This window comes from Caretta caretta, chromosome 4 (genome assembly GCF_965140235.1).
Source record: "Caretta caretta isolate rCarCar2 chromosome 4, rCarCar1.hap1, whole genome shotgun sequence".
Taxonomy (NCBI): Eukaryota; Metazoa; Chordata; order Testudines; family Cheloniidae; genus Caretta; species Caretta caretta.
Genome location: NC_134209.1, coordinates 130,675,411 through 130,694,494, shown reverse-complemented (window position 1 = coordinate 130,694,494; position 19,084 = coordinate 130,675,411). Strand labels below are relative to the sequence as shown.

Sequence of the window (19,084 nt, the reverse complement as noted above, 5' to 3'; positions counted from 1 at the left end):
CCGACTCTGCTGTTTTATTGCTGTGTAGTCTTCTGGGCTTGGGCTGGAGCCTGGGCTTTAGGGCCTTGCAGGGTTGGAAGATCCCAGAGCTCGGACTCTATTCCAAGCCCGGAAGTCTGCACAGCAATGAAACAACCCCACAGTCTGCGCCACACAAACCCGAGATGGCTGGCACGGGCCAGCTGCATGTTTTTCTTTGCTGTATAAGACATACCCAGAGAAAAGGGATAGAGCTGAAAGGAAATTATCGGGAGCAAAAGCAGAGGCATGGCCTCACCCCTCCCTCTACAGAACCAGGCTTAAGTGAGCCATACTTTAGCTAATGCTTTTGATCATTGCTTGACTTTGGTTGCAGGAAGCCCTGTTGCATTTGTGTAAACTCCACTTAGGCATGTGGAATCCTTTCCTGCTTTGACAAGCCTTTCACAGTAAAAGATTAAGTACAATTATACCAGGTTTCAAACCTGTTGGTGTCATTTATGTCTCTAAACATGGTTAAAACTTGGTGAGTAACCATGGCAGTTGATAGTTTACTCTTGCCCTGAACTGGAGTGGTAAACAATCACCTTCACCACCCTGGTTGCTCTATGGACAAGCCCCCCTAACCATGCCTGCATAATCAGTCTAGTCATTTCTCTGTCCTCCCAGCTCCCTGTCTGAAAGGATATTCCATAGTGCATTGTCCTCCATGTTGCTTGTGCTCCTCTAAGTGCGTGCCTTCTGAATAGAGCTGGATGGGAAATGGTGTTCCTGTTTCAGGCAAATTTTCAAGATTTTGAAAAAAAAAAAAACCATTCTGAACTGGGACAAAAAGTGAAAATCTTGAAAATTTTCACAAACTGACAATCTGACAAAGCATTCAGTTCAGGTCAATCCAACCCTTTTGTTTCCATAATTTCAAAATGTTTTGTTTTGAATTGAACTTTTTAATTGATTTTTTAATTTATAATAACCTTACATTTTGAAAGGAAATGTGTTGAACCAAAAAATTGAATTAAAAAGGTCAAAACATCCTGTTTTGACAATTTCAAAACTTTTCCCAAATTTGTTTCAAAACAACAAATTTGTAGAAACCTTCATATTTTATATATATGTACAGATATATATCCCACAAACAGTTCAAGTTTTGACAAATGAGCATTTTCCAATGAAAAAATATTGTTCATCAGAACATCCTGATGTAATTTTTCATGGGAAAGCATTATTTTTGAAGAATTTCTCAACTAAGGAAAAGTTTTGGAATTGTCAAAACTAGAAATATAAAATTCCAGTTTTCCAGTTCAAAACAATGGTTTGTTTAGAAATTTAAGCTAAATACAGAGAATTTTTTTTTAAAAATGTTCAAAATGAAAATTAAATGTTTAAAAATTATTGAAATGAAATGTTTTGATTGACCCAAACTGATTTGGGGGGTGGGGGTGTGCGGAGAGGGCATTTCATGAAAATGTACATTTTGTCCCAAGGGAAAAATTTTCAAAATCTTTGTCGTCCCATCCTGTGAAATTTCATTTCCCATCCAGCTCTAAATCTATCGTCACTTAGAACCTATATGTCACCAATAAATCAGGATAAAGCGGTTTCTTTCTTTCTAATTATCTCTATATCTGTCTATCTTAGGCCTTGTCTACACTACAGGGGAAATTTGATCTAAGCTATGCAATTTGGGTTACCTGAACGCATAACTCAAATCAACGTAGCTTAGATCTACTTACCACGGGGTCCACACTACGCGATGTTGATGGGAGACACTCTCCCATCGACTCCCCCTACTCTTCTCTATCCGGTGGAGTACAGGAGTGGATGGGAGAGCAATCTGTGGTCAATTTTAGTGGGTTTTCACTAGACCTGCTAAAATCTATCACCATTCATCGATCCCCCAGTAAGTGTAGACAAGCCCTTAGGGACCACAGTGACAGGTACTATATCAAAACCTAAGCGCAATATTTCAAATGCACAAAAGTGCAAAACAAAAAGTTCCGTAAGTAATTGCACATCTGGAACCATTTACACAATGGGATTCTGGTCCATGACTGGGGCATCTGGGTACTACCAAAATATAAATAAATAAATGAATAATATTTTACCTTTTTGACCCATTTAAGTCAATGCAACTGCTCACATGAGTGAAGAATCACACAGGCAATAAAGGTTTACATGCTCAGAGCTAACTTTTGGAAGTAGGATGTATAAATAAAAATCTGAATGATAGAACCCATGCACATCAATTCAGATTGGTGATTGTTGGACCATTATTCCATAATTAAACTCCAGAACTAGTATTTCAAATTCTATTATTCAAGGCACCTCGAAAGTCCTTTACAGTTGCAGATGTTAAGGGTAATCTTGGTCTAAAAGCAGAGCTGAATGTATAGCAAAATATATCATACACATTCAACAATGCTCAGAATATCTGTATATACATCACTTTATATCTGTAAATGGAAACAAATTCTCATTAAAATTTAGCAAATGCATATAACATGAAGGGAGCAGCCTGTACAAAGGACTAGAATTCCAGGAATTTGGATAATGAGTGATGGAAAAGATACTAATTAACTTTTGCTATCTCCTTCGTGCACGTGTGTGTGCGCGCGCGTGCGTGTTTTAAGAGTTACACATATAACGGGGTTGAGCACTAGCCTGAAGGAATGCATTGAGAAGAATGCTGAAAGGTATCAGAACAAAGTCTGAATTCTCAGAATGTTAAGATAGATATCAGCACTTTAAGGAGAATGAGACACAGAATTTCTCAGAGCACAAGCCAAGGGACAAATCAAAGCGGGAAAGAACAGGAGAAGCTATGTCTGTACCAATGATAGTTTTCTCCCTTTGCTCTTCTGAGGGTAACAGAGCAAGAGCAAATGTCTCATTCAAGCACCTGACAACCTGATTCTCCTTTCTGTAGTATCCCTTCCCATCTTTAATGTTTATGGGTGAGATACAGTAGCTGTCAATTCTAATATTTATATTTTTACCTTTTTTTAATCCATTGGGTTACATACAAGCACCAGGGACCAGATTTTCAATTATTTCAATGGGCATTAGGCACCTAACCTTCTTCGGTACTTTTAAAAATCCTGCTAGGTAGCTAAGTGCATCTGTATGCACCTAAATACGTTTGACAAGCTGGTCCCAAGCAACTGATGGGTTTCCACAGGACTTATTAAACATTGTTTTAGTCACCATGTTTCTCTTCTTCTCACTGAAAGTTCAGGTGCCCAGTTAAATAATCCAACAAGGAGCAAAACCATACTAAACAATCCATACTTTGGTACATTACCTTATCTATTGTGCTAATGCCAGTTATCTTTTGCTTACGAGTTGTTTTTTTAATACTGAAGTCAGCACAACTCAAAGAGGGAATGGACATTTATGAGGGAGAACAAGAATATCCAGAGCTATAGTAATTAATGCCAAGACAACTTTAGAAGGGACATTAAACCTCAGAATTCAGGGCTTAATCAATCTCTCACTACTAGGGGTTAGGATGAAGCTTGCATGTGGGATACAACTGCTCACTGTGGGGTACTACTTACACCTTCATCTGAAACAGCTGGTTCTGACCTCTGTCAAACATGAGATGCTGTACTGGATGGACCATGGGTTTGGTGCTACATGGCAATTCCTATGCTGAATGAATTTGTTTCTTTATAATCAGCGATTGTCAATGCATTTGAATTTTTTAAAATGAAGTTATTAGACAGATTTTTTTTGAAATAAACCAACAGTTACTATAGCAGGATTCCATATTCTTTGAACCTTGATCTGGAAGCCAATAGGTATCACAGCATGCTGGCCCACGGAAGCTGCATGGGCTTTCTGTATCTCTCCGAATAGGAGCCTATTCCTCATTCAGTGAGTGCATGTGGGGAGAACAGGAGATATCCTTCCTTAAAAGCTGTGGCACCCTGGCCTGGGGATGCTCTTTGGGGCAGGGACTTGCTGTTCTGTTTGTACAGTGCCTAACATACCAGAGTTCTGATCTGACTGGGGCTCCTAAGCACTACAATAATATAAATAAATAAGAATAACAATGCTCATTTCCTAGCTGCAGAGCCTATCATGAGTATCAGTACTAACAGAGCAGAGATAGCAGCTGGACTGCTTGACACATCCTAATGTAGAGCTAGAGGTTGGGTTTTGTTATCAGCTTTCTCAGCAAGATACATCAGTCTCTCATCTGAACAGGCTGGCCTGCCTGAGAGCCACTAGCAACAGCCTATTCTGGCATGTGTGGCTCAGAAGGCCATAGATATTTTCCTGCGCATTAAGTACAGCTTGTTAACATGGCTCTTAACCATGTTGATTTGAGAGTTGTTCAGCGTGGACAGGCAGGGAAAGGAAGGCATTATTTTTCCTTTTGGAAGGAAGATAAACGGAACAATACTGTTTTCCCACAATTTTTGTCCCCCTTGCCACTTAATTTTAAAAGTATCTGGAAAGCAACTTTAAAACGCCACAGAGTGGAACAAAACAGATAGGGGAATGGAAAATATCAGGCTAACTCTGTCTGCAACTTTTTTTTAAAAATGCTTAAGAAAATAGTAAAGAGTTACAGCGTAGACTTACTGTTTTCCATCACCACCATTTTGATTTAGTGAATTTACTCCTTAGGTAAAGTGGTGGATGGAGGAGCAAGAAATTTAAAACCCTCTGATTGTACCCACAAATCAGGTACAGCATAGAACATTGCAATGCAAGATGCTGTCTATTGCCCTGTGCATCAAACGTGACTTGTAAGGTACACCTCGGAGGTGAGAAAGTTGAGAAGACTATGTTTTTAGGTCAGAAAGGTGGCCATTACTGGACCCTTCGCTGAGGCTAACATATTGCCTACTGCAGTGGTGTGTCTTCCAATGTGGAACTAGAACTAGGATCTGCATTGGGAGGGACTCCCATTTATTTTGAATAGGACACCAGGAAGCCATTTCTAATCTGGGCCAGGTTTGAACTGGTGGCCTAGAAAGCTACATGCAATCGATGACCATTGTACTTAGCACTTATATAGCACCTTCCACTTGAGGATTCCAACACACTTTACAAACATTCATTAATTTTGCTTCAATATTCCTGTGTGGTGATCAGTATTATAATTTATTATCCCAGTTTTACACAGGAGGAAACCAACGCAGAGAGAAGTGAGTTTCTCTGACTCACACAGGAAATCGGTACCAGAGCCAAGAACATAACCCAAGCCACCTGACACCAATAACCAGTTCCTCAGCCACTCAGTGGTTCAAAGCAGCCCTAAGGCTGGCATAACTTGCCCCTGAAGAATTCCTCACACCTAGGGGAATGCTTGGATGGTGCAGAATCACCTTTGTAGCTCCTAGGCACACCTCTTTCCAGCCACATCCCCACACAGTGGGCATGGTCTGAGGGAAAGGGATTGTAGCTGGAGTTTCTCTATGCCCCAGCTATCTCAGAGGAGCTTCTTGGGGCTCATGGACAGCTCTTGTAAATTACAAGTCTTTAGACTGGTCTAACTGGTGCCAGGATTGGGACAGCAAAACTAATCCACACTACAGATTCTGACCCACACACAGCAGGGCTATGCTTCCTTCCCATTATCCCATTCTAAAGCCCCTGAGCCATTCGGTTCCTGCTATCTGTCCTGCTAAGTGAACAATATAGTAACATAGTCCTACATAGGAACTGCTCTCCTGGATCAGACCCGCGGTCCATCTAGTCCTGTATCCTGTTTCCAACAGTGGCCAGCAAAAGGTGCTTCAGAAGAAAGTGCAAGAAACTCCACAGTAGATGATGAGGTATAATCTGCCCTCATCCTAATTACTAATAATGAGAGATTTGTTTAAAACATGAAACACAGCGTCTCTCCCCTCAAATACTTTTTGTTGGCATTAACTGTTAGTTTTGTTATCCATATTAGTGTCCAATCTCCCTTTGAACCCTGCTAAATTCCCTTAGAAGTTGCATCATTTTCAAGACACCCTATATTTTGGTTAGACAAGGTGAGTGAGGTGATATCTTTCATTGGACCAACTTCTGTTGGTGAAAGAGGCAAGCTTTTGAGCTACACACAGCTCTTTTTCATGTCCAATATTCAGGTCCAGGTTCCAGTCCTGAAGTCCAATAAAAGATATTACCTCACCCACCTTGTCTCTCTAATATCCTGGGACCTACATGGCTACAGCAACACTGCAACATAAATTGGTTTACGTTATGAAAGCTGCTACTTCACCCTTCCTTCTCACCCACTTCTCTCCGAATTTGTTTGTTTCATTACCTGTTTCATCTTGTCTTTTAGACTGCAAACTTCTCATAGCAGAGACTCATATGGCAAAGACTGACATTAATTAGGTGCTTGTACTCAAGCACAATGGGGTCCTGATCTGCTAGAGTCCTCTAGGGGCTACCGCAATTGTAAATCAAAATAATAATATTCCATCCAACGTATTATACTCTCAGCACTTAGATACAGTAAAAATGTAACATATAATTTCAGTGTATTACCCTATTACATAGAAACAGCACCTTGTGAAACTCAGTGCTCAAGTTAAGGGGAGGTAAAATGGAAAACTTGCAGTCCTTCATAAAAGCTCATTAGGGCTTTTATTCATTGACAGATTAAAACAGAGACAATGCTACTGTTTGCAGCATAGTTAACATTTTCAAAAGCACCTAATTGCCTACACCCCTTTCTGAAAATGGGACTTCAGTGTTTTTGAAAAATGTATCCTATGTTCAAAATTCTCAAACTTTGGCACCTAAAAATTATGGATTCAGATCCTCATTTAGGCACCTAACTTAAAGTGAACATTTGTGAACATTTGTGCACTGCAGGTCTTCTGAAAACCAGGTGATTTTTAAAGTGTCTAAATATGGATCAAAATCCTTCCTTTTGGGTGCTCAGGTTTAAAAAAGTTTGGCCTATTCTGAATAAACTGTAGAAGAGAAGAGAAAACAAAAAGCAAAGAACAGAAACATCCTGGTTCTTGACAAAAGCAACAAAAACATCACATAAAAATGTCCATAAATGTCACTGCTGAAATTTATTACTACAACCCATTACCATTACATTTATTTTTAAATCTATCCCTGTAACCAAGCAGTAAGCTACTCTGCTACTAAAATCATTCCCCTCAGTTGCTCACATTTTTTTCAGACATAGTAGAGTCCAACAATCAAATATTACAACACAAACAGCCTAAATACAGCTAGATACTCAGGTATGAAGCATAATATTTCTCCTACCTTTTCCGAATCTGATTTGTTCTATTCTAACATTCTGGTGAACTGCAGGCAGATCTCAGCCTTCCACAGCTCTAGTTGGAACTGACTCCTGATCCATCCCTTCCTGTTTGACCTTTTTACTTTCCTGTTGGTTGAACAGCCCAGCTTGGATATATGAACTAACTGATAGTTGACCATTAACTGATACCGTCCATCCAAGAATCTCCTTTTCTAAAACGCTCACAATTGCAAGCTCAGTGCATTGGACTACTAACAATTTGCCATGCAGGAAAATATGTCAGAAATATACTGAAAGCCTCAGTCAGATACATTTGCTCTTAAGAGCTGAAATTTATTATCATCTATATCTGGAAGCCCCAACGCATTGTGCTAAGCACTACACAAACAGAGTAATAAGTAGTCCTTAAGGCAGAGAATACATGACTTCGTTTAATTTGTTTGATTTTGGTCAAAGTATTAGTAGGCCTGTTGATTAATTACAGTTAACTCATGCAATTAACTCACAAAAATTAATTGTGATAAAAAAATTAATCACAATTCATCACAGTTTTCGTTGCACTGTTAAACAATAGAATACCAATTGAAATGTATTAAATATTTTGGATGTTTTTCTACATTTTAATATATATTGATTTCAATTATAACACAGAATACAAAGTGTAGAGTGCTCATATTATTTTTATTACAAATATTTGCACTGTAAAAATGACAAACAAAAGAAATAGTATTTTTCAATTCACCTCATACAAGTACCGTAGCGCAATCTTTTTATGGTGAAAGTACAACTTACAAAAGTAGATTGTTTTGTTTTTGACTGCAATTATGCAAAAAAAAATAATGTAAAACTTCAGTGCCTCCAAGTCCACTCAGTCCTACTTCTTGTTCAGCCAATCGCTAAGAGGAACAAGTTTGTTTACATTTACGGGAGATAATGTGGCCCACTTCTTATTTACAATGTCACCTGAAAGTGAGAACAGGCATTGGCATGGCACTTTTGTAGCCGGCATTGCAAGATATTTACATGCCAGATATGCTAAACATTCATATGCCTCTTCATGCTTCGACCACCATTCCAGAGGACATGCTTCCAAGCTGATGATGCTTGTTAAAAAATAATGCGTTAATTAGATTTGTGACTCGACTCCTTGGGGGAAAATTGTATGTCTCCTGATCTGTGTTTTACCTGCATGATGCCATATATTTCATATTATAGCAGTCTCGGATGATGACCCAGCACATGTTGTTTTAAGAACACTTTCACTGCAGATGTGACAAAAAGCCAATAAAGTACCAATGTGAGATTTCTAAAGATAGCTACAGCACTCGTCCCAAGGTTTAAGAATCTGAAGTGCCTTCCAAAATCTGAGAGGGACGAGTTGTGGAGCATGCTTTCAGAAGTCTTAAAAGAGCAACACTCCCATGCGGAAACTACAGAACCGGAACCACCAAAAAAGAAAATAAACCTTCTGCTGGTGGCATGATGAAAATGAAGATGCGTTGGTCTGCACTGCTTTGGATTGTTATCGAGCAGAACCCGTCATCATCACGTCCTCTGGAATGATGGTTGAAGCATGAAGGGACATATGAATCTTTAGCTCATCTGGCACTTAAATATCATACAACACTGGCTACAACTGTGCCATGTGAACACCTGTTCTCACTTTCAGGTGACATTGTAAACAAGAAGTGGCAGCGTTATCTCCTGCAAATGTAAACAAACTTGTATGTCTGAGCAATTGGCTGAACAAGAAGTAGGACTGAATGGACTTGTAGGCGCTAAAGTTTTACATTTTTTACATTTTTGAATGCAGTTATTTTTTGTACATAATTCTACATTTGGAAGTTCAACTTTCATGATAAAAAGATTGCACTACGGTACTTGTATTAAGTGAATTGAAAAATACTATTTCTTTTATTTTTACAGTGCAAATATTTATAATAAAAAATATAAAGTGAGCACTGTACACTTTGTATTCTGTGTTGTAACTGAAATCAATATATTTGAAAATGTGGAAAACATCCAAAAATATTTATATAAATAGTATTCTATTATTGTTTAACAGCACATTAATTGCACAATTAATCATGATTAATTATTTTAATCGCTTGACTGCCCTAAGTATTAGCCTACTTGAAATTCTTCCAGTTACAAAATGGCTCAAAATCAGACCTTGTATATTTTCCACATTTTCCTTTTAGCTCCAGTGGTTTTAAAATGTAAAAGTAGAGACTCAAGTTCATTTAATACCCATTATTTATTTATTTATTTGTAGTGTTCACACCCTAGACATGGACCATTGCATACCCCAGTGTGCTAGGTGGTATACAAACACGGGGGGAAAAGCCCCAAAATACTAAACCATCTTTGTTATGATACTTACTAATATCTGTTATTAAGAAGCTAACATTTTCTTCAGAACTTTGTAAGCTAGCTACAGCAGCAACATATAAATGAGTTATTTTATTGTTATATACTGTGATAGTGTGCATTATAAACATTGTTATAATATGATAACAATAGACATCTATATTCTGACCTTGCAATATGCTGAATATCCTCCATTCCCAGTGAAATCAGTGGAACTGGAAGCGACTTAAATCCTTGCACAGTCAAGACTACCATTCACCTGATAGTCTTTTCCATCAATAACGTGACTGTATGATATTGCATAATAATATAATATGAGATTGCATAAAACACGTTGTGCTAAAGGCATTACATTTTAAATTAACTTGTAGCACTGTTGTGCTTTTTAGCAGGAAATAATATATTTTAAACTAACCATTTTCCCTTCAATTTTGTAAATATTTAAGCTTGTTGGCACATTTTTGTTTTCTTTGAAGATTTGGGAGCAGTTTCTCCCCTAATTTCAAGTCACATTATTGGGGATTCTAGGAAAGGACTGAAGAGATAATTGGTTCCTTTATTTGGATTAAATGTATCGTTTTCTTTTGTAACTGTGCAAATCTAATCCAAATTCAAATTTGTGACTGTTCTGTGAGTAACAGAAAAGTCTCTCACTCTCTTACTAGGTTTCTTTTATGGCTCCAATCACTGTAGTATCTGAGCATCTCATAAATTTATCCTCACAACACCATTGTGAAGTAGGCAACTATTATTATCCCTATTTCACAGACAGGGAAACTAAGGCAGGGATTAAATTACTTGCCAGATTTCACACAGAAAGTCTATGACAGAACCAGGAATTGAACCCAAATCACCTTAGTCCCAGTCCAGCATCAGAATCACCATTTTCTTCAGCCTTTCTTGTGGTTTATAGCCTAGAAGATAGTACCGTTATAGTTCATGTACATGCCTGTAATTGTTCTTAGATTCCTTTGGGTGGACACCCTACATTGTGGTATTCTCAATGGAATTTAACCAGTGCCTTTTCACTCAAGATGCGCATCTGGAGGGACGTGGGGAAATGGAAAGGTTTGTGCCTAGGGAATGAACACATCTCAAACTGGCCCTGGCCCTTGACCTTCTGTAGCCTTTTTAAAACACCACTACACAAAGACAATTCAATACCTCTACACTGTGGACACCTGCCCTCATTAAATAACCCCAGAGACCAATGCACTGTAACAAACAGGAAAAAGCACAACTCGGGTACATTGTGGATACCACATTAGGAATTCCATATTCCCTTATGTTCCAGCTTGAAAGTCCTAGGAATTTGGTGCTGCATGACTTGCAGAAACTATTCAGATTCCTTCACATTGGGGCATAGGTTCTGTTGGTGCTTTGATCTCTCTCATAACTATGAAAATAATTAGACACAAATGAGATGAGAAAAAACCCCTGTTTTTGTCTAGCTGTCCTGGATCTTTTCAGGATGATTGAAAGAAGCTGCCAGGAAGTTGAAAGACGTCTCATATGAAAACAAGATATTTCCTTTAATTTCCATTGTCTTTCTCTGGCATTGCTATTCAGCATCCTGTTTGCATGCTTCAATGCAGCTGCGCATTTGGCTGAAGGCTTTAGGGTTTTTCTTCAGCAGTGCCTCTCAAATATTATATAACGTGTTAATATTTAAAGAGCAAGTTCTACCCCAAATTACACCCAGGCAGTCCCACTGAAATTGGTGAGATATATATATAGGAGGGCAGGTTTTGGCCTTAAGAGCCCAATTTAAACCGTGAGAAGAAAGGATATTTTGAGTTAAGGACTCCATGGGATATATAACAGCTGAGAACCTTTAACGCAAGTGCCAATCCTGGAGCTTCGGAACTGGGACTAAGGGGGCTTCTCCTGCCTGCCTTGTGTATGTTCTAACTTGCAGGGAAATTTGTGCGGTTCTAAACACCAATCTCACGGTATCTGCAGTCTCCAGACTGAACTTTGTCTGCCCCCAATGCACTGTGTAGTTAAATGAGAAATGTCATTTTAACGTGGCAGTCATGCTAGTTCTTTATATATATATATATGCTGGACACGGTAGGTTTTGAAATGGGCTTAAGACGGTTTTGTATTCTTGCACAGTTTTGGTCTGATTAGTCCCTCAGATGCGTAATCCCCCAAAATACTGTAATCTGGATTGTAAACATTCATTAGCTAATATGCGTATAATGCTTTGAAGATGTGACATATTGCACAACTGCTAAAGACATGTCTATATAACAACAGTTTGCATGGACTAACCTCTCTGAACAAGCCTGAATCCAACTAACACGGATAATAACAGAAGCGGGGGCTTCAGTACAGGCTAGTGAGCAGAGTACATACCCAAGGTCTGTGCCAGGCTTAAACTACTTGTACTGAAGCCCTCATTGCACTTGTCTTTACTACTGTCATTATGTGCACTAGCTAGAGTCAAGCTAGCTCAGGTAGGCTGGCCTGTGCACAACTTTTACTGTTTCAGAGTAACAGCCGGGTTAGTCTGTATTCGCAAAAAGAAAAGGAGTACTTGTGGCACCTTAGAGACTAACCAATTTATTTGAGCGTGAGCTACAGCTCACTTCATCGGATGCATACCGTGGAAACTGCAGCAGATATTATATACACACAGAGATCATGAAACAATACCTCCTCCCACCCCACTGTCCTGCTGGTAATAGCTTATCTAAAGTGATCATCAAGTTGGGCCATTTCCAGCACAAATCCAGGTTTTCTCACCCTCCACCCCCCTACACACAAACTCACTCTCCTGCTGGTAATAGCCCATCCAAAGTGACAACTCTCTTTACTGTGTAGACATACCCGAAGCATGCACCTGATCTTACAGCCTTTTATTCAGTGACTCACCTAAATAATTGCATTGATTTCAGTAGGATTCCTGGCACGCAGAAAGGTCTGCAGGATCATGGTCCTAGATTATCATTTTTACACTAGGATTACTCTAAATTTAAATTCCACTTTTTGAGAAGATTAGATTCCAGACTGTGCTTCACTCTAACAAGCATGTTACACCTGAACAGAAACTCCCAGTAAAAATCAGCTCAGGGGTTAAAATCTTTTGGCATCAAATTGTGTCAGCATTTCCTCTTCCTTGTCGGAATCAAGATAGCCTAGCTTCCCCCAGCTCTTGCAAAATGAAAAACTGGCTCTGCAATCTGGGTCAGAATGTAAAAACAGAAAACACCAAGAGAAAAATATACTCTGGTCCAGTTCTAAGGAAATGCAGTCGCCCTGTAGTCTGCAGGGAAACGCTGACTCAAAGCACCCAGCTGTGACAATACATTGCTGTTGCTCTGAAGATGTTTACCTAGCTTTATCAATAATAGTTACATTTACTTGAGATTACTAATGTTGCTGATGTATGTTGTTAGGCAGCTTGTTATTTCTCAGCAGGAAAGGCAACATGCTGTATGTCTCACAAAGCTTCCTGCTAGCTATTATGGACTCATACGGCTCACTTTTAGCACTTCCAGCCCCAAGAAGGCAATGAGTTCAAGTTGAATGCTAGGATTCAGGATCAGAGTCCAATTCTAACAAAGCAACACAGTACTAATAGAAGCCTGCATTGTTAGAGGTCCTAACATTCAGCTGACATTAAATAGGGTTACAACCCTACCCAGGGTTTCTATTGTATTAGAATGGGTGAAGCCAGCTCAAGTAGCCTCAACCGACAAAGCTCAGGATGAAAATGAATGGTAGAGACTTACCCGTTGGAAGATGTAATGTCTTTTTTCCCCCTTTTGCTGCTCAGCAAAATTGTGTTGTCTGCTTGCTTTCTGGTATACTCCTTTCCTTTCCAAGGGGGATAACCTCCTTCTTTAAATAAACATGAATTCTTGGGTGGTACAAATAGAGAAAAATCTTTTATCTTTGGATTTCAGTGGAAAAGGAGGGAGGCTTAGTGTACTTGGGGGTTTTAATCTACAAAAAATAGTTGAGACATTCAGTTTTCCCCAGCTCCTGTAAAGCTGGAAACCACTGGGAGGAAGCTAAACCCCTTGTATCTTCTGGAAACTGGGATTATAAAGCCACCCAATGAAGCAGGAGTTTGGATTTATAGCATAGAGGGATGAAGCACAGTAAAACATTGGGCCAGTACTTCTCTGTTTAGAATAACAGAGCTCGTATAAATGGCTTTGGTGAAATAACAAAGGCCTTTCAAGAGAGGGCCAAACCATTCAGTATGGGAGGGGAGATACTATGAAATGTCTAAACACAGTTTGGTAGAAGTTTAAATGCTGCCATAATGACTGGTGGAACAATTTAAATACTTTTCCCCCAGTAGGAATCACTGTATAGTTTGTCATTATGTTTTATGTGGTTTAGGAAATGTAAGAGTCCATGGGGGTGAGGTAGTCATGTGACTTAGCTCTCCATTTAAAAGCTCAGCTTCTCAGCAGGCTTGACAATAAGGAAAGGATTTTAATGAAAGCACCTGCTTGGGAGTACTAATGGAGACTTCCAGCTAGTGGGGGTATATACCATTTTGGTTGAAGATTGTTTGGTTTGTTGTGTTTCTCAAATAAGCTTGGTATGCGAGTATCAAATTTATTGTTGTGAGAAATGTGATTTAATTCCTGTATCCTCATTTTAAAAAGGGATGTTAACCAAGGCTCTTCCCTCAATAAGGCCTTTCATCTGGGCAATTTTCTTCAGCTCCCCAGAGTGTAGGGACTTGGTGTCCACCTGTGCCTGAGTGATGAATTGATAGGGCTGAAAATAGAAATAGAGAAGAGCTGGGTTCTGAGCACAGGGTGACCTTTTCTAGAATTTCATGGCTGCTTGATAAAAAGCAGCAGCCACTTAGCTCTGTGTCTAACTCTTCCTTCATATTGACAGTATTAGGCAAAATGTACTGTATTCTAGATTGTATTTTCCTTGTTAATGTGTTTTCTCCCAGAAGCAGTAGCTACCAACAGTCTGAACCTTGTAGGCACAAAGAGGTTCTGACATGTACAGTACAGCGAGACCCATGCTGTGACCTCAAATGAGAAAATGTGGGTGGGATCCATGAAGGGACTTAAGCATTGTGTCACTCCGAGTGGCAAAGCGCCAACTTCTAGGTGCTTAGACAATCCCAGGAACAACACTGTGATTCTCAAAACCTGAGTTAAAGTGCTTAGGCTTCCTATACAATGAATGGGGAGAGATAGGTGCCTTAGAATGCCATCCACAAAAGCCAGCATGCTAGATGGGGAACGATCTAAGCTAGGTAATGGGAATGGGTGACAGGCCTCTCCCCTCTCTTGGAGTTGGGTACCTATTTCCTCTAGCAATGCACAAATGGGAACAAGCAGCCTGGAGCTAGGCAGCTTAGGTACTTAAGGCTGGCACCTGCTTTGCTTCACACAAAAAGGCTGGAGAAGGAGGAGGAAGTGGTGGTGGCAGGGCCACATAGAGGCTTTTGGGGACCTGGAGAAAAATCTGAAACTAAGGTTCCCCCATACTCTTCCCCAAAAAAATTATCACTGAGTGGAGTCTGAGGGTGGGTGGGAGACTAAGCATGCACCATACTCACCCCATAGCAGCAACTCCTGTCCCCATTCTGGCTGTTGTGGCCTGGCGTGCAGGGTTGCAGTGCTACTCAGGGTTAGGCCGGCCAGCAGCCCTTCCATCATGATTGGGGGGTAGGGGGCAATAATGGGCCAAATTTCAGTGGGTGGTGGTGACTGTTTCATTGTGGATAAATACTTAAATAGTCACTGGGCCAGAGAAAGAGAGAGCATGTGAAAGTCACTCTGTAGGTCAATGGTTAGGACACACAACTGGGTTGTGAGAGACCCAGGATCCAGTCCCCCTGCTTCAGTCACTCTCATTATTTATTCACAGTGGAACAGCTTCAGCAGGGTACAGTGAGGGAGCCCTGTAACGATGCTAGTTCTGGCAGGACCCAATTGAGAGTGTCAATTCAGGACAAATTGCTTAAAGCAGCCCAGTTACAGCCCAAGGCTGGGGTTTCTTGCACACCAAGGCAAACCAAACAGAGAAGACTTTGTTTTTACCCCACTGGCTAACCATAAGTCACACAAGCAATTCCCTTAGACACTCCAGTTTCCCAGTATCACCACCAGTGCCACTCGTTATGGGGATGAATAGTTATGAAAACCAATACCCCTGTAAAAGAAAAGAGGTTCTCTCGATCCCAAAGGACCAAGCCCCAGACCCAGGTCAATATACAAATCAGATCTTACTCACAAATCACGCTATTGCCAATCCTTTAGAATCTAAAATCTAAAGGTTTATTCATAAAAGGAAAAATATATAGATGAGAGCTGGAATTGGTTAAATGGAATCAATTACATACAGTAATGGCAAAGTTCTTGGTTCAGGCTTGTAGCAGTGATAGAATAAACTGCAGGTTCAAATCAAGTCTCTGGAGTACATCCACAGCTGGGATGGGTCTTTCAGTCCTTGGTTCAAAGCTTCAGTGTAGCAAACTTCCTCCAGAGGTAAGAAGCAGGACTGAAGACAAGATGGAGGAGCTCCAGCAGCTTTTTATATTCTCTTGCCATGTGGTCTTTCTTTCTTTGTTTCAAAGACAAGCTGTCCATCACATGGCATGGAAAAACCTCAGAGTTCTGTCCATAGGTATGTTCCTGCATACCTTGCTGAGTTACAAGGTGTGTCTGCCTTCTCTCAATGGGTCAGTTGTATAGCTGATGGTCCTTAATGGCCCATCAAGCAGGCTAGGCAGAGCTGACACCAACTTGTCTGGGGTGTCACCCAGAAGCATAGCATAAGTTTGAAATACAGACAGTATAGAGCCAATATTCATAACTTTAAACACAAATATGGTACATGCATACAGATCGCATAATCATAACCAGCAAACCATAACCTTGTCTTAGACACCTTATTTGACCCCATTTATACAAGATTTGGTGCCACGACAGGACCTCGGTTGCAACAATGATCTATACGGTCCCAGATTATGTCAATAACATCATAAGCCCTATCTCAGAATATCCCATAGCTCTGTGGTTAGAGTGCTCTTCTGAGAGGTCATAGATCCCTGTCCTTTCTCCTCCTCTAGCAGAGTTGTGGGGGATTAACCCTGGGTCTCCCCACATGCTAGGTGTGTGCTCTAACCATTGGGATAAAAGTTTATAAGGTAGACACCTCCATCCCAGGCTGGATTTTGAATGGGCTCAGGTGCTCCAAGGTCACCTACCAGATTGGGCCCCACACCTGCCTTCCCCTGGTTTGTGATTTATTCTGTGACTTAGGTGTCCATACCATACCTGCTTCAGGCTTTTGTAAGATTCCTTAGGCTCTCTGTACTGCCTTTGAAACATTGGGGGTGAAATCCGGCTCCATTGAAGTCAATGTCAAAATGGGAATTCTGCCTTCAATAGGGCCAGGATTTCACCACAGGGCTTTTGGCATCACCATGGCTGTGCTTACCAGGACCCCAGGTGCCACAGGAATGGAAGTGATATTGAACAGAGAAAAAGATCCTGTCTGGACAAGCCCCAAGGAAGGCTGTTCTTGAGCCCCACCATGGTTAAAATTCATTTAACATAGAAGATATCTTTCCCCTTTTTAAAAAAAATTAATTTTATGGCAATTGGCTTTTGTTGAGAAATCTCTGAGGCAAAATAAGTGATAGGATTGTGCACATGTGTGCATATGCATCATTGCAATCACCTCTGGGGAAGAGCAAAGTAGCTGTTTAACAATGAATCATAGAATATCAGGGTTGGAAAGGACCTCAGAAGGTCATCTAGTCCAACCTCCTGCTCAAAGCAGGACCAATCCCCAACTAAATCATCCCAGCCAGGGCTTTGTCAAGCCTGACCTTAAAAACCTCAACGGAAGGAAATTCCACCACCTCCGTAGGTAACCCATTCCAGTGCTTCATCACCCTCCTAGTGAAAAAGTTTTTCCTAATATCCAACCTAATCCTCCCCCACTGCAACTTGAGACCACTACTCCTTGTTCTATCATCTGGTACCATTGAGAACAGTCTAGATCCATCCTCTTTGGAACCCCCTTTCAGGTAGTTGAAAGCAGCTATCAAATCCCCTCTCATTCTTCTCTTCTGCAGACTAAACAATCCCCGTTCCCTCAGCTTCTCCCCATAAGTCATGTGCCCCAGTCCCCTAATCATTTTTGTTGCCCTCCGCTGGACACTTTCCAGTTTTTCCACATGGGAATGCAACCCAACCAATGCATGGGAATGCTATCCAACCCTTTTTCACAGAAAGCAGATAGTACTTTAGCCATTTAAAACTAAAGGGAGAGTTTCTATGTAGGAAGACTGCAATTACCGACATTGAAATTTGGCCACAATACTATGGTTTACACTCCTGTTCTTATGATCAGAATCTTTAATAACTAGAAATTGTCAATACCTCCTGTTTGCATCCTCTCCAGTAGCACAGTCCACCCAGCACTATGTTTGGGTATTGGTTCACTAAGTGACACAGACAGAAGAGTGACACCAACTAAATCGTCAGCACGACTTCCCGCAGCACTTGAGTTTTTTGTGTGAGCCTTGGTTCAATTCTATTTTTCATATGAGATCTGATGAGATCACAGTTTATAGTATTGCAGCAGATGTACTGCAAGTATCCTTCATTCAGGTGTTAATGAATCCTGGAGGAATAATGAATAGCTATTGTCAGTATTTTCCACCATGCATGAGTGTAATTTTTTCCGTGTTGGTCAGAGAGAACATTTCAGCAATCTATTTAGAGCATCTAACATAGTGTAGAACTTACGTCAAGGTATGGCCTATCCTGTTGTTGTATCCAAAGATTGTACCAACAACTTCTTTCTAATTTTAGAAAAACACTGGAAGGATTATAATGAGAAAGAAAATCTTAATCCATAGTAGCATTTTCTGGGCTGTTTAATTAAGGGTATGCTAACATAACACTAGAATTACCTTTCACAACATGAAGTTTGCTCATTCTTGCTTTGTGGTCCAATCATACAGAGGAATCTTAGTCTCCCTTTCTTTAAATGCACTCTTGAGGCTAAACTTTGTGTCCAATTTATTCTAGTGACCATAAAAGTATCTTCCCTTTGTGTTTCTTAGCTGTGTTCACTGGGAGGTTTTTCTGCAATATGTCTCATACACTCTTATTCAGAATTGCCCCTTCTCAGCCCAGTACACAGTCTGGTCCTCTTCTGATGTTGTAAAGCTGCTGATGGAATTGCCTAGAATTTGGATGATTGTCTAGCCACATATAACATTTTAGATGATGACTGAACCCTGAATTGAGCAACAGACACAGAAACTGACCCTCTACCCCATTACACCATTGTTTTTAATGAAGTTAAAATGGTCTAAAACTGGCGTAACGGGGTGGAGGATTGAGCCCACAGTATTCAGTTTGAGTTGCACAGGGATATGAGCTGATGTGCCAAAATACTGTCCAAGCCTTTACTCTCTTAAAATTTATGTTCCTGATCCTGTCTCCTTCTGCACTGATGTGCAAGGTGGAGGTTGTGGAAAAAATG

The 19,084-nt window shown here is 40.3% G+C and overlaps 1 protein-coding gene across 4 annotated transcripts in view; it reads right to left on the bottom strand.

Moving 5' to 3' along the window:
• SH3TC1 (SH3 domain and tetratricopeptide repeats 1) overlaps window positions 1-7,317 on the bottom strand; it is a 55,363-nt gene extending 48,046 nt beyond the window's left edge. For all 4 annotated transcript variants that reach the window (XM_048848978.2, XM_075128054.1, XM_048848979.2 and 1 more), the window contains exon 1: window positions 7,216-7,317. The gene's annotated coding sequence lies outside the window, so the exon portion shown is untranslated. The remainder of the gene's footprint in view (window positions 1-7,215) is intronic.
• Between the last annotated feature and the right edge of the window lie 11,767 nt (window positions 7,318-19,084).